We start from the raw sequence: 14,374 nt of genomic DNA on the forward strand, positions 1-14,374 counted from the left end.
GAACGTTAGAGATTAACCACCGACACTCAGATAGTTATTCATATGGAATCTCTCGACGGGTCTCCAATGTTTTGTTCTATAACAAAACATCCACGTGTTCACTTAAATGTCACCACACTTTAACTTGTGAGATCAGCTACTTACTTCACAAGTAAGAAATGCCACACGTGATGGTCTATCCGTAATAACGATATCCGTATCTCGTTATTACTTACGACCACGGATGATTTAAGATTCAATCAGATGTAATTTGTATCTCACAATCACAACTCATTGTGATTAACAAATTACAAATATTTGAATCTACGGACTCTATTATTTATTTAATTGTCTATTAATTAAATAATAGATCTGCCATTTAATTGCATTAATTACATATAAAAGTATTTATGTCTAAAGCTGATTGGACCTAGGGCATAATACTTACAAACTCCCACTTGCACTAGATCCAATCACTTATGTATCGAATATCATAAGTCTACATGACGATCATGTTTATACTACAACAACCCTTTATCAGTGGATCTGCAATATTATTAAATGTGGAAATTTGCTCTTCCATTTGCGTCATTTCTATGTATTATCTCTCTGATGAGATTATATCGCTTTAATACATGTTTGGATCATTGATGAGACCTTAATTCCTTTGCTTTCGCAATGGCTCTATTGTTATTACAATATTATTGTATGTGATCAACAATATCAGGAACCACTCCAAGTTCATTTATGAACATCATGATCCATATTGCAACTCTTTGCTACTTCTGAAGTATCCATGTATTAGGTTTCTACTATTGAATCAACGTTTACTTCACGTTTGGAACCTTTCCAACATACCGCTTAAGAGTAAAGCAGTTTCTCCATATGAAATCTTCTCAAGATTTCATCTATGTAAATTGGGATGAGTTAAGCAATCTTCTAGATCTATCTCTATAGATCAAGTTGCTTATCCCATATCGTTTATGAATAAATCCTTTAACAACCATTATTTCAACGATTGAAACATAGGGATGTCGTTTTAGGAATACGAAAAATGCTCCCACTATCTTCTTGTAAACACACAATTCGTTTTCAAATTTGATAAAATCAAACACTTTGACTTTTCATCAAATCTAAAATTTCAGCTCCAAGAGACTTCTCTTAACCTATAGTCACGATATGCAACTGTTGCAAACAAAATCCGAATGGACTTAAGCAAGGCTACAGGAGAAATATTTCACCAAGGTCAAAATTTAACCTTTGTTTCTAGCATTGCTTTGTATATATGGATATTCATATCCATATCGACCTTTTCTTTTGTAAACTATTTACAAAAGCTTATGGGCTCTATTCCATTAGGAGGCTTGACCAAGGTCCAACCTTGTTCACTTGCGTCGAGTTTCATCTCGAGTTTCATGGCCTCTTGCTGTCTCTTTTAAGTCAACACTTGACTTTATTTTGTTGCAACTAGCAGGTTCATTATCCTGAATCACTGATTAATGATTCGCACCTTCTTGAAGGTCGAATGAGCCTACTAGATTCACATGGAGCTGTCATGTCCTCAAGAGTCTTTACTTCCTGATCCAAAGTATGTCCCATATCAGATATGGGATCAAACTCAGATTTATCTACTTGGTTAACTATATCTGTGGACTTTTGAACTCTTTCAAAATTCTATTTTACTCCCACTGTCCTCTCCTAGAGTAAACATTTTCTCTAAGAAGATGATATGTCGTGAGACGAAGACTTTCTTCATGATAATAGGATTTATATTCAATTGTCTCCTTTGAATATCTCACAAATATGTATTTATCGGATTTAGTCTCAAACTTATCCTATTTAAGGCGCTTCAAATAAGCGTCATGACTCCAATCTTTCATATAAGATAAATTGGGACTATTGTCTTTCCATAACTCGTATGGAGTTCTGTTAACCAATTTAGATGGGACATGGTTTAGTGTGTTGCACACTGCAATCAATGCGTGACCTCAAAACAATTTTGAGAAATTTGCATGGCTTGTTAGTAATCGCATCATATCTAATAATTAACGATTCCTCCTTTTAGATACACCACCTTGCTGCTGTGTATATGAAAGAGTCCACTGCACGAGAATCTCATTCTCTCTTAGATAATCTAAATTTTATCTTTAAGATACTCTCACTTGATCGAATCTTAATGTGAAGGTATTTTTACCTCTTTGTTTCTCTAATTCTAGTGTGAATCCCTTGAACTTTTCAAGAGTTTCATGTTTGAGTTTTCATCAAATATACTAGATCATTGATGAAATAAGAGAAACATTACCTGACATTGATTGACATGAATCCATATGCATCACTATGCATTAGACCAGTAATTATGCTGACTTTTCTTCTTTTCAAGCAAAAGAAGATTTGGTCATTGTGCCAGATATGCATAATTTGTACTTGTCAAAATGAATTAATCCTAAGTATACATCTTTATGTAACTTTGGAATTATATTTAATCTAAATGACAAAGTTTGTCATACCAGATTTTGGTAATAATTAGATTATAGTATTTATGCCTTATAATTTCTATACTTATTATAGAATTTTTAGTATTAAAGAATATAAGTGTCGTTTTATAATTTACCATAGCCATTAGGATCTTTAACAAGATAAACAAGAACAACAATTGTCCTTAACATTAAAATAATTAATGTCCGAACATGAAATTCATTTTAATATTCCAGCTATAGTTGGCATAAAACGTTATTTCTCTAATTTCAGTACTAAACCAAAAGGCAATGGTAAGAAATATATTCATACAGGTAATGTAGCAACCTTTGCTCATCTTCAACGTGTATGTCAGTGGTCTACTTCTTTTAGTTTCTCCATATTTGTATAAATATGAGATTTACATCTGGTATCAAATACCTAGGAAACTTGTGAAGTAGATGTAAGCCATACAATATTCCTTCTAATGACATTTCATTCTATAATGAAACCAAGGGTCATTAGATTTGGTATTTGTCCTTTCGCTTATACTGTCTTAACCATATTGGGTGCTTTCACAAAGCCCCTTTAGACTTCCTCTTAATATCTTTAAAGAAATCAATGGTTTCCCCACTACCAACTTCGATAAAGGGGTTAACAGTCCTAAGCATGTTAAGCAACTCAATATTTTTGCATTCGAGCTTATTCACGTTAAATTCATAATTAGTTGTGAATAGCTTTAGCTGACAGAGATTACAGGACCAAGTCACTACTTAGTTCATGGTTTATGATTGAATACAGTTGAGACATTTCTCAACGTCAATCATCTTCAGTGTCTAAGCATCGATTGAAGATTACTCTGTCATTTTGCACCGGTATAGTTGTTTGGAAGTCTCATATCCTTCCACACATGATTATTATCATACAACTCTTTGTAGTGAAGAATTATGTATTAACATCTATACTCTCAAGTTGCTTTTGTAACTCAGTGACATAGCTTCAAGTATCACATACGTTGCAGTACTATTATCATCACTGCGTTTACTATGGTAGCCACCTCTTCTTTAATCGAGTCATCAGCAGGTGTCTCTGGAAATGGCTACTCAAAGACGTGACCAATTTTCTCATGCATAAGAACAATTTTCAAATTGCAGTGTCAATTAAGAAAATATAGTTTGGTTGTTGGCATCTAGTATGCCATTCAAAACATATGGTTACTCAGATTCAATATAAATGTAAATGACGAAAAGGAAAAGAATAAAATATATAAAATGCATTAATTAATTTAACATGGACTTTTATTAAATTAATTATGCTCCCACTGTTTAAATAAAATTTATGACCCTCTCACATAAATTTATGGAGGCCATACTTGACTCCCAGTGGGTTGGGATCCCATCTATTATATTAAGACCTTGAGTGTACTCAACAAGCCCAAATATTATATTTGGGTAGATACTATTATCAATTGTATCTCCATACAACTCCCAGATCATTAAACTGACAACTCTTTATTTTCACACATCTTATGTGTTAGCTTAACATGCCTCTAAAACTTATCTCCTTGAGTGTACTCAACAAAAGATAAATTTTAGTTAAGTCAAACCCATCATTCAGAAATATCAAATATTTAATAGTGTCAAACATATCCCTAATTGACCAGCCTTGAGTGTACTCAACAAGCTGAGACGATTTGGGACTCTGATTTTTCACTATAATGATGGAAGGCGATTACAAATGTGACTTAATATTTTATGGAGGGATTTTGCATTCATGAGTCTCATCAACAACAATACAATCATATATATATATATATATATATATTATTATTATACATCTACTATGCAAATAAATATATATATAACATAATATAATAGTGTGAACGATAATGGACTTTTACTATTTAGTCTTCCCGAGCCATAAGGAAGACTAGTTGGTCAATTTCTAGGGGGTATGACATTGAACAGTGTCAATGCACCATCTCCATGGTCTCCACTCTCTTCAATTAATCCAATTCCAACATGTATCTTATATTAGTTGGCACGCAGGCCTAAATGAAATTGGACTCGCAGGCCCATAGTAACAATAATGATAATGGACTCGCAGGTCCAAAATAATAACAATAATAATGGGCTCGCAGGCCCATAAAACGACAAAATTAAAAATTAACCATTCAACACATCCATATGGTCGAGTCCATAATCGTCCACTAATAATACATTCATCACATAAATGTATATCTATATAATATCTAATATTATATGCAAATTAGTTTCAAGTTTCTAGCACTTAAATCGTCTAAACTCTTTTAGACAAATGGATCGGATCAATTAAATAATTAATTAATCATATTAATTGATTATTTAATTAGCGGGAATATTTAATTAAAGTCAAATTTTAATTAAATAACAAATTAGAGTCCAACTCTAATTCAACAATTATATCGCGGGATTATTTAATTAAAATAAATCTTAATTAAATATCAAATTAGAGTCAAACTCTAATTTCAAAATGTAAGGCGGTTGAATTTAATTAAAATAAAATTTTAATTAAATGACAAAACTAGAGTCTAACTCTAAATCTAAGATTTTAGGGCGAACATGTTTAATCAAAATCAAATTTTAATTAAACATCAAATTAGAGTCTAATTCTAATTGGAATAAATTATAGGGTAAATTGATTTAATTAAAATCTAATTTTAATTAAATAGCAAATTAGAGTCAAACTCTAATTCCAAGAAGAAATTTAGGGCGAGGCAATTTAATTAAAATCAAATTTTAATTAAACGTCAAATTAGAATTTAATTAAAATTAAATTTTAATTAAATAACAAAATTAGAGTCTAACTTTAATTCCAATATTTAGGGCGGAATTATTTAATCAAAATCATATTTCAATTAAATACCAAATTAGAGTCCAACTCTAATTCCAGGAAGAAATTTAGGGCGAGGCAATTTAATTAAAATCATATTTTAATTAAACATCAAACTAGGATCCAATTCTAATTTCTAAAATATCCTTGGGTGAAAAATTAATTAAAATCGAATTTTAATTAAGTCCTAAATTAGAGTCCAACTTTAATTTAAATTGAATCAATATTTTAAATTAGGATAACACTCCTAAATAAAATAAAATTCAATTGGGATCAAAATTTAATATTTAAGTCAAAATCCAATTTTAACGAAAATAAAAAATGTCGTCAATTTTAAATAAAATTTTAATTTGGGTCAAAATTAAATTATGGGTCAAACCCATTTAATATATAATTTTAAAACTATTTTAAAGTTCAAATTCAATTCATTTTTCAATTTGCAAATAGACCCAAAATTGAAATTAAAAGGTAGTCCTTCAATTACTTTAATTGCATGACAGGCCCTTCATTTAAAATTATATATTGACCCCTGGAAAGTAATTGCAGACAGGGGCCTCGAGATTACAAATTTGCACAGAAGCCCTTCTTTAAAATTTACATATTTTTTACATAATTGCACCTGGACCCCACAATTACACTAATTGCAGAGTAACCCCCGCCTCCACCATATTCACCCAGTTTTTGGAAACCCTAAACTGCCGCCTCTTCCCCTTTCGTTTGCAGGCGCCAGCGACTTCATTCACGGTGAGGGACACCGCTTGAACCGCTGCATCTCGCGCACTCGACCTTCGGGGCTTCGCCGCTGCAAGAGCGATGTTTCTTGCGTGTTGCAGCAGCGCGAGGTCGCGCTGCTGCTGTTGCAGCGGCAGCTTCGCGCTACTGCTGTTGCAGCGGCAACCCCACACCGCCGCTGCAAAGTGCAGCGGCGGTTAGAGCAGCAGCAGCGTGCCACCAACACGCTGCTGCGCCTGCGCATGGAGTGGCCGCCGCCGCTCCCTCCCGATCTGAGTCCCATCCCATTTTTTTTTTTTAATTTCTGAAATCTGATTTCAAAAAATATGAAAATCAAATTTTCATTAATCGCTAGAAACAAGAAAAAAATATAACAATCAACTATTGACTACACAAATATGTTAAACAATTTCTAACAAACACAAAGTAGGCTCTGATACCACTGTTGGGAATCTACTTATACATGCACAGCGGAATTTAAAATAATTTTCGATTCCCACCAAGAATCACCTTTGTGTTTAGATAGAAATTGTGATAAGATTGTACCTTTTCAGATCTGCAATCCTTTTGCTTTTCTTTTCGTTCCATCAACCTTGATTCGCCACCACAGCTGTCTAATTATCCAGCCTCCAACGGTGATCCACACAGAGAATAAGATTGCAGCTTCTAGGGTTTTCTCTTGTACCAGCAAGAATAATGAAAACATTTTGGACCTCAAACCCTAGTTATGTATTTATATAAACCCATACAGGCTCAGCCCGGTCCGGTCCAATAATTAATTAATCCAATTAATTAAACCCGGTCCGTGAATTAATTAATCCAATTAATCAATTCGAAAATATAAATAACAAATCCAATTAATTAATTTATCCAACGATTGTTAAATTAACCAATTGGCAATTTGCAATCTTCCAATTCTCTTTTGTGTGTGACCCATTAGATTCCCGACCACGATGCCTAACGACGTGAAATATTATTTTGATCTAATCAAAATTGATAAATTAAAACACCCTTTTAATTTATCGTCAATTCACATTCGCCGTCCCTGATTAACATCTAGCAATGTGTCAGGGCAATACATGTGACGGGAAATGTCACGTGGTATGACAAAATCAAATTCGTTCGTTTACCGTGAAACTATAATCCCTTCGTCAATATGATCCGATCAATTACGAGATATGAAGTTGTGTCAATCTCGATCATCGATCATATCTTTCACTCCACTATTAAGTCAATATAAGTCGAAAACTCCTTTTCGATTTATGAGTACACCTTGGCCAAGGATTTCATCATCGACTTAATTGAATGAAGTGCAGATCATAATCTCCTACTATTTAAGAGTGACGAATCATTTATTGATCAATCACAACCTTCATACGATTCTTGACGTACCCGAACGATGTCGTATTAGCGGCCCTTTTCAGAGCAACATCCAACACCGCCAAAGTATGACTGTCCTCATATAAGGTACCATGACGACCTCAAGTCAAAAGACCAATTTCACTACCGAACGTTAGAGATTAACCACCGACACTCAGATAGTTATCCATGTGGAATCTTTCGACGGGTCTCCAATGTTTTGTTCTATAACAAAACATCCACGTGTTCATTTAAGTGTCACCACACTTTAACTTGTGAGATCAGCTACTTACTTCACAAGTAAGAAATGCCACACGTGATGGTCTATCCGTAATAACGATATCCGTATCTCGTTATTACTTACGACCACGGATGATTTAAGATTCAATCAGATGTAATTTGTATCTCACAATCACAACTCATTGTGATTAACAAATTACAAATATTTGAATCTACGGACTCTATTATTTATTTAATTGTCTATTAATTAAATAATAGATCTGCCATTTAATTGCATTAATTACATATAAAAGTATTTATGTCCATAGTTGATTGGACCTAGGGCATAATACTTACATCTCCATTCTAAAATTCACACAGTACACACACCACCTTCTCCTTCAATGGAAGCCAACGAAGGACTTGTCGCTGGTTCTCACAACAGGAATGAACTTATCGTCATATACGGCCATGAAGAGGTAACCATACACTTGCATACATCTAACATTAATGGCATGCATGGTATGTTAAACTGAATAAGAGTATGAATGACGAAGAGTCGTGTACGATCCAATGTATGAAAAACGTAAAGGTTTGTTTATTAATGCATTCTGATGGTTGTTGCAGCCTGAGGCTTTGAAAAATTCGAGTGGCCAAGTTTGTGAAATATGTGGCGATGAGGTTGGCCTAACGGTCGACGGGGAACTGTTCGTGGCATGCAATGTGTGTGGTTTTCCAGTGTGCCGGCCGTGCTATGAGTATGAGAGGAGAGAAGGAACCCAACTTTGCCCCCAATGCAAAACCAGATACAAGCGCCTTAAAGGTATATATTGCAACTTGATATACTCGACTAGGGATTTCCACTAATGTTATTTACTACTATCTTACTTTTATATATTGGGTTTAGAAGCTAACTGCATCTTATTATATTTTCGGTGTCTTAAGGGAGTCCAAGGGTCGAGGGAGATGATGATGAGGAAGATATCGATGACATTGAACACGAATTCAACATCGATGAGAAAAACACAAACACAAATATTGTTGATGCCATGCTTCATGGGAAGAGTTATGGGAGAGGACTTGAAGATGATGATACTGCCCAGTACTCGCCCGTTATAGCTGGGACCCGCTCTCATCATGTAAGATGATGATGATGATGATGATGATGATGATGATGATGATGATGATGATGATGATGATAATAATAATAATCATAATAATATATACTAGAATGATCTCCTAAACACTAGTGCTTAGCTTATGTTCAGTACCGGTGACATGACACGCCATTTAATTGGTAATTGGTCATGTCACAGATACTTAACATAAGCTAAGCACCGGTATTTAAGAGATCATTCGTTATATATATACTGACCGAGTGAATATCATTTCTTGTGAACTTTGAATCCTTGGATGCAGATTAGCGGTGAAATCCAGGTTTCCAATCATGGTTATGGAGAGCAAATGATGGGATCCACTCTGCATAAACGGGTACACCCGTATTTACCATCCGAGCCTGGTAAAAAATTTCATGAAACAACTAAATTATATGCAATTTTGTACTAAAATGTTTATGTATTGGTGCATGGATATTTTTGTTCATGTTCTATAGTACAATGCATGATATTGAGAACAGGAAGTGCAAGATTGGATGATAAGAAGGAGATGGGATGGAAAGAGAGGATGGATGATTGGAAAACACAAGAAGGAAATTTGAGGCCCGAACCAGATGACTCGGCTGACCCTGACATGGCCATGTAAGTAATCAAAGTTTCACCAAAAAATAAATTAGCTGTGTGAGAATAGTGTTTAGGTTGATTTTCCACTTCAGTTCAGAGGAACAGGAAACCAGAAGCTTTTTGGCAATCATAATGGAAATTTCATAAAATCCTTGAATTAAGATAGTCTTCTGTCTATAAGACAGTTATTCAAATTCAACATCTTTCATAGAGAACATGTCTATACAAAGCTTTCCAAAATAATGACTAGTTTATAATAAAAATTTAGAATTGTTGTGTTTCGAACCCTGAACCTATTGTGGAAAAAGTGCGCTTCCAAAATTTATTTTATCTGGTAAAAACGTGTTTACTTAACAACACTTCATTAAGTGGAAGCTTATGGCTGGATTGTTGACACCTGGCGTCTTGATAGCCATTGAATGATATTCTAGAGCCTTCTGGTTTATAACTTTCAAGTGATGCTTGAGATGGTAGATCGAATTCATCATTGAGTAAATTTAACCAATGCTCACTGAACTTTAACTTGTTACTACTTACTCACTCATCTTTCACGCGTTACTGAATACTTACTCATCTTTCCATATAGTTATTCATCCACCACTCGTCTCTTCAAATAATTGAGTGATTTTTGCGGCAACTTTCCTACAACTTCCGACCACCAAGACCGTTTGATTTTGATACCTTGGAAAGCTCGCAATATCCTCTTCAATTACCACCTAAAATCTTTCCATAACTCCAAGGGATTTGATCGAAAATTTGCCGCAAAAGTCGCCCAAAAAATTTGAAAATCTGGCCAACTTTCCGACAACTTCCAACCACCAAGATCGTCAGGTTTTGATACCTAGAAAAGCCCATGATATCCTCTTCAATTACCACCCAAAATCTCTCCATAATTTCAAGGGATTCGACTGGAAAATTGCCGCAAAAGTCGCCCAAAAAATCTGAAAATCTGCCCAGATTTTTAGATTTTTTGGGCGACTTTTGGGGCAATTTTCCTACAACTTCTGAACACCAAAACTGTCGGATTTTGATACCGTTGGAAAGCCCACAATATCCTCTTCAATTAACACCCAAAATTTCCCCATAGCTCCAAAGGATTCGGTCGGAATAAATCCACAAAGTCAGCATCCCGAACTTTTTCGCCTTTTTGGGATTCTGATTTTGTGAGTTTATTCCGACTGAATCATTTGGAGTTATGGGGAAATTTTGGGTGATAATTGAAGAGGACATTGTGGGCTTTCTAACGGTATCAAAATTCGGTAGTTTTGGTGGCCGAAAGTTGTCGAAAAATTGCCGTAAAAGTCGCCCAACAATCTAAAAATCTAGGCAGATTTTCAGATTTTTTGGGAGATTTTTGTGACAATTTTCCGGTCGAATCCCTTGGAGTTATGAGGAGATTTTGGGTGTTAATTGAAGAGGACATCGTGGGCTTTCCAATAGTATCAAAATCCGATGGTTTTGGTGGTCGAAAGTTGCTGGGAAGTTGCAGCATAAATCGTCCAATTATTTGAAGAGACGAGTAGTTGATGGCTAACTATATGAAAAGAAGAGTGAGTATTCAGTAACAGGTGAAAGATGAGTGAGTAAGTAGTAACAATTTTAAAGTTCAGTGAGCATTGGTTAAATTTACTCATTCATCATCGGGTTTGTCTGTTCCTTTGCCTTTAGAGAGAGAAAGTCTCATTCTTCATCATGGTTTCACATGCTTAAGTGATTGGAATGTGTAAATGTTAGAATCTTTGAGAGATACTCCAAATCGAACATATATATTTTATTTCTGAGTGATTTGTGTAGTGAACTTGTGTGATTCAAGTGATCTGTGGAGTTGGAAAGAGAAAAAAATCAAGTTCTCTGTATTGATTCCTAGCTAGAGGGTGTTTTTCGATTAAAAGTCCCTTTGTAAAAATAAGTCTCTATGGCTTTGTCATGTTGATTTGAACTGATTGTAATTTTTGGCTACCATATTTTTGGCTTATAGTGCAATCGAGTTTTATCCATTTATAATGGATGCTCAACAGGGGATTAGACATTAGAAGCGGTCGTCAAACCTATGAGGCTTCGGCTGAAAAAATCCTTTGTGTTGATTTTGATTTCTGTAATTTTCATTTGTGATTCGTTATTGTTGGTTTTGAATTCTTGATTAATCTTGAGTGTTTCCCAAAATTTTTAGGATTACTAAAATTTTCTTATGTTTTGTTTCTGTATCTTCTAAAAGGGAATCCTTTGAGACATTTTAAGGGAATTTATTATCAAAAAGAGAAGTTAAAAAAAAAAAAAAAAATCTAAAATTTAGTTCTAAGTAGACATTTGTTATATGTGACAATGCAGTGTAGACGAAGCAAGGCAGCCACTTTCAAGGAAAGTACCAATTGCATCTAGCAAAATCAATCCTTACCGTATGGTAATTGTGGCTAGGCAGCAATTCTGGCCTTCTTCCTGCGTTATAGAATCTTGAATCCAGTGCACGATGCTCTAGGGCTTTGGCTAACTTCTGTCATATGTGAGATATGGTTTGCCTTCTCATGGATCCTTGATCAGTTCCCTAAATGGTTTCCCATTGAACGTGAGACCTACCTTGATCGTCTCTCTTTGAGGTAAAAACTTGCCTATTTTTCTTATCAAGAAAAATGGAAAGAAATAATAAATGGAACAAAGAGTTTTACTCCTATATACACTGTCAGTGAAAAGAATTTTATACAAGTAAAGCTAATATTTTACCTCGCGTCATATTAAATCAGTTTTTTTGTAATAATATTATGAGAATTAATAAGTAATTAGGTCAAGTTCAAAAGTAATCCACAGATTTAACCAATACTGTAATTCCAAGTTTTACAAGAGCAGAATAGAAAATATAAATTTACATCAACATTCCCGTGGAGTTAAAAATTACTACTAATTTATAATGTATGACTAGTATACTGGAAAACTGCAGCTGATTTTATCGTTGTTTCCGTAAGCACATATAATTTAACAAAATCCTGATGCAGATATGAGAGGGAAGGTGAACCAAACATGCTAGCTCCAGTAGATATATTTGTCAGCACGGTAGATCCCATGAAGGCCTCTCGTTACAGCAAACACTGTGCTCTCAATATTGGCCATGGTTACCTTGTTGATAAAATATCATGCTAAATATCTGATGATGGCACTTTTATGTGCAGCTTTGAATCGCTATCAGAAACAGCAGAATCTATATGACATGATAAATTGGAACAGTTAGGAAAATGTAATTGCGTGAAGTAGAAGAACTGAAGAAGTGATTCAAGTGAAGAACCAATGCAATAATTTGAAGATGAAAATGGGCGAGTGTTGTGGGGGTATTTATAGGCAAATATTTTGAGGGGGAAAAAAAGTTGTGGCCAATATTTATTGGCAAATGTTTTGGGGAAAAAAATTGTGGTCGAAATTCGATCACTGTGCCAAGCTTGTGGCTCATGTACCGCGACCCCATAAGCCTAGCCAAACAGGGCGTTGGTCGGCTCGGGCTCGGGATTTGACTAGCTCGAGCCGCCAACGAGCCAAATTTTGACGATTTGAGCAGTCGAACCGACAAGCCGCTCGACCCGTTTGACATACCTATTAATAGTCTACTAAAATTGGAATTAAATCCTTTAAGGATGGAAGGCCAAGGACAAAAATTCAAGAAAAAGATGTTGCGGACAAAAGTATAAATAGATATAGGTTGCAACTTGCATGGGCACGGACGAATTTAGGGGTTGGCCTGGACTATAGCTCAAGGCCCATTTAGTATTTTTTATATGTTAAAAAAGGATATGTGAATTTATTATTATTATTATTATTATTTTACATCTCAGTCTAACTTAAAAGATTTTTTAATCTAGTCCTGACTTCATCACTGAAAAGGGAGACACGTATGGTCGAGAAAACCGAAGCTAAACGCACTTAAAAATGGAAGGCTGGGGACAAAATTCAAGAAAAAGAAGTTGAAGATAAAAGTACAAGGAGATTAGTTGGAAGTGGCTGCATGAAATGTTTCACCAATTATTTGATCGATTTATAATATAAACCATTCCCAGACATGCAAGTGGGAAAATGGAAGACAAAGAATGAGAAATCAAACAAAAAGAAGCTACGGACAAAAGTATAAACGGGTATAGGTTGGAATTAGGGCACATAAAACTTAGCAATATTAATATTGCGATTATTTGGAAAGGTTATTAATGGTACATATGCCCTGTTTGGTAAAAATTTTAATTTTAATTTTTATTAAAATCGAAGTCAACAATTAATTTTAGGAAAAAAATTCACAAAGCATGTTTTAAGTATGCATACTTCAAAATTAAGGTGGTTAAGTTTAATTATGCAAAAAATCAGGGTTTTTATCTAATTAATTAAAAATATTTAATAATTAAATATAATAAAAGTTACAGTTACACAATTAATGGTCACAGATCTCCAATTATTGGTCACAGATTTATTTACTAATCACATATCATCAAATTAATTGATCATAGATTTTTTCGTTGTTACAAATAAAAATTTTTGTTGGTCACATATTATTTTAAGGTTGCAAATCAAAAATTTTATAGATCACAGTTTTTATCATTGGTCGCATATTTTCGAATTTATTGGCCACAATTATCGAATTTTAAAGTCACGTTGGTCACAGGTCAAACAGTGGATGACATACCACCACCACCTCCTCTGTCACCACCACCCTCACCTCGTCATTATCATTGTCGCCACCACCAAACCACCACGACATCAACACCAACAAAATCATCACCACCAGATCCAATCAACTACTAACAAAAACCTAGGCAATCAACTCTACTAGCTTTCAAGCCACGAACCACCATCTCCACCGCCGCTAGAAACCACCCATCCACCACCACCAGAAACAACCCATCTGCTACCACCAAACACAATAATAATACCCAAAGCACAATCTCACCACCGTTTCCACCCAAATCACCACTACCAACAAACTCCACCAACAACACCATCACCACACACAGCCACCGTCAGGGGCACAACCATCGCAGAACACAAATCGAAAA

General features: G+C 34.8%; 1 pseudogene; it reads left to right on the forward strand.

The window, feature by feature from the left end:
- The window catches only part of LOC111378149, a 39,003-nt pseudogene extending 26,518 nt beyond the window's left edge, over positions 1–12,485 (forward strand).
- The last annotated feature ends 1,889 nt before the right edge of the window (positions 12,486–14,374 follow it).

This window comes from Olea europaea, unplaced genomic scaffold (assembly GCF_002742605.1).
Source record: "Olea europaea var. sylvestris unplaced genomic scaffold, O_europaea_v1 scaffold1777, whole genome shotgun sequence".
Lineage (NCBI taxonomy): Eukaryota > Viridiplantae > Streptophyta > Magnoliopsida > Lamiales > Oleaceae > Olea > Olea europaea.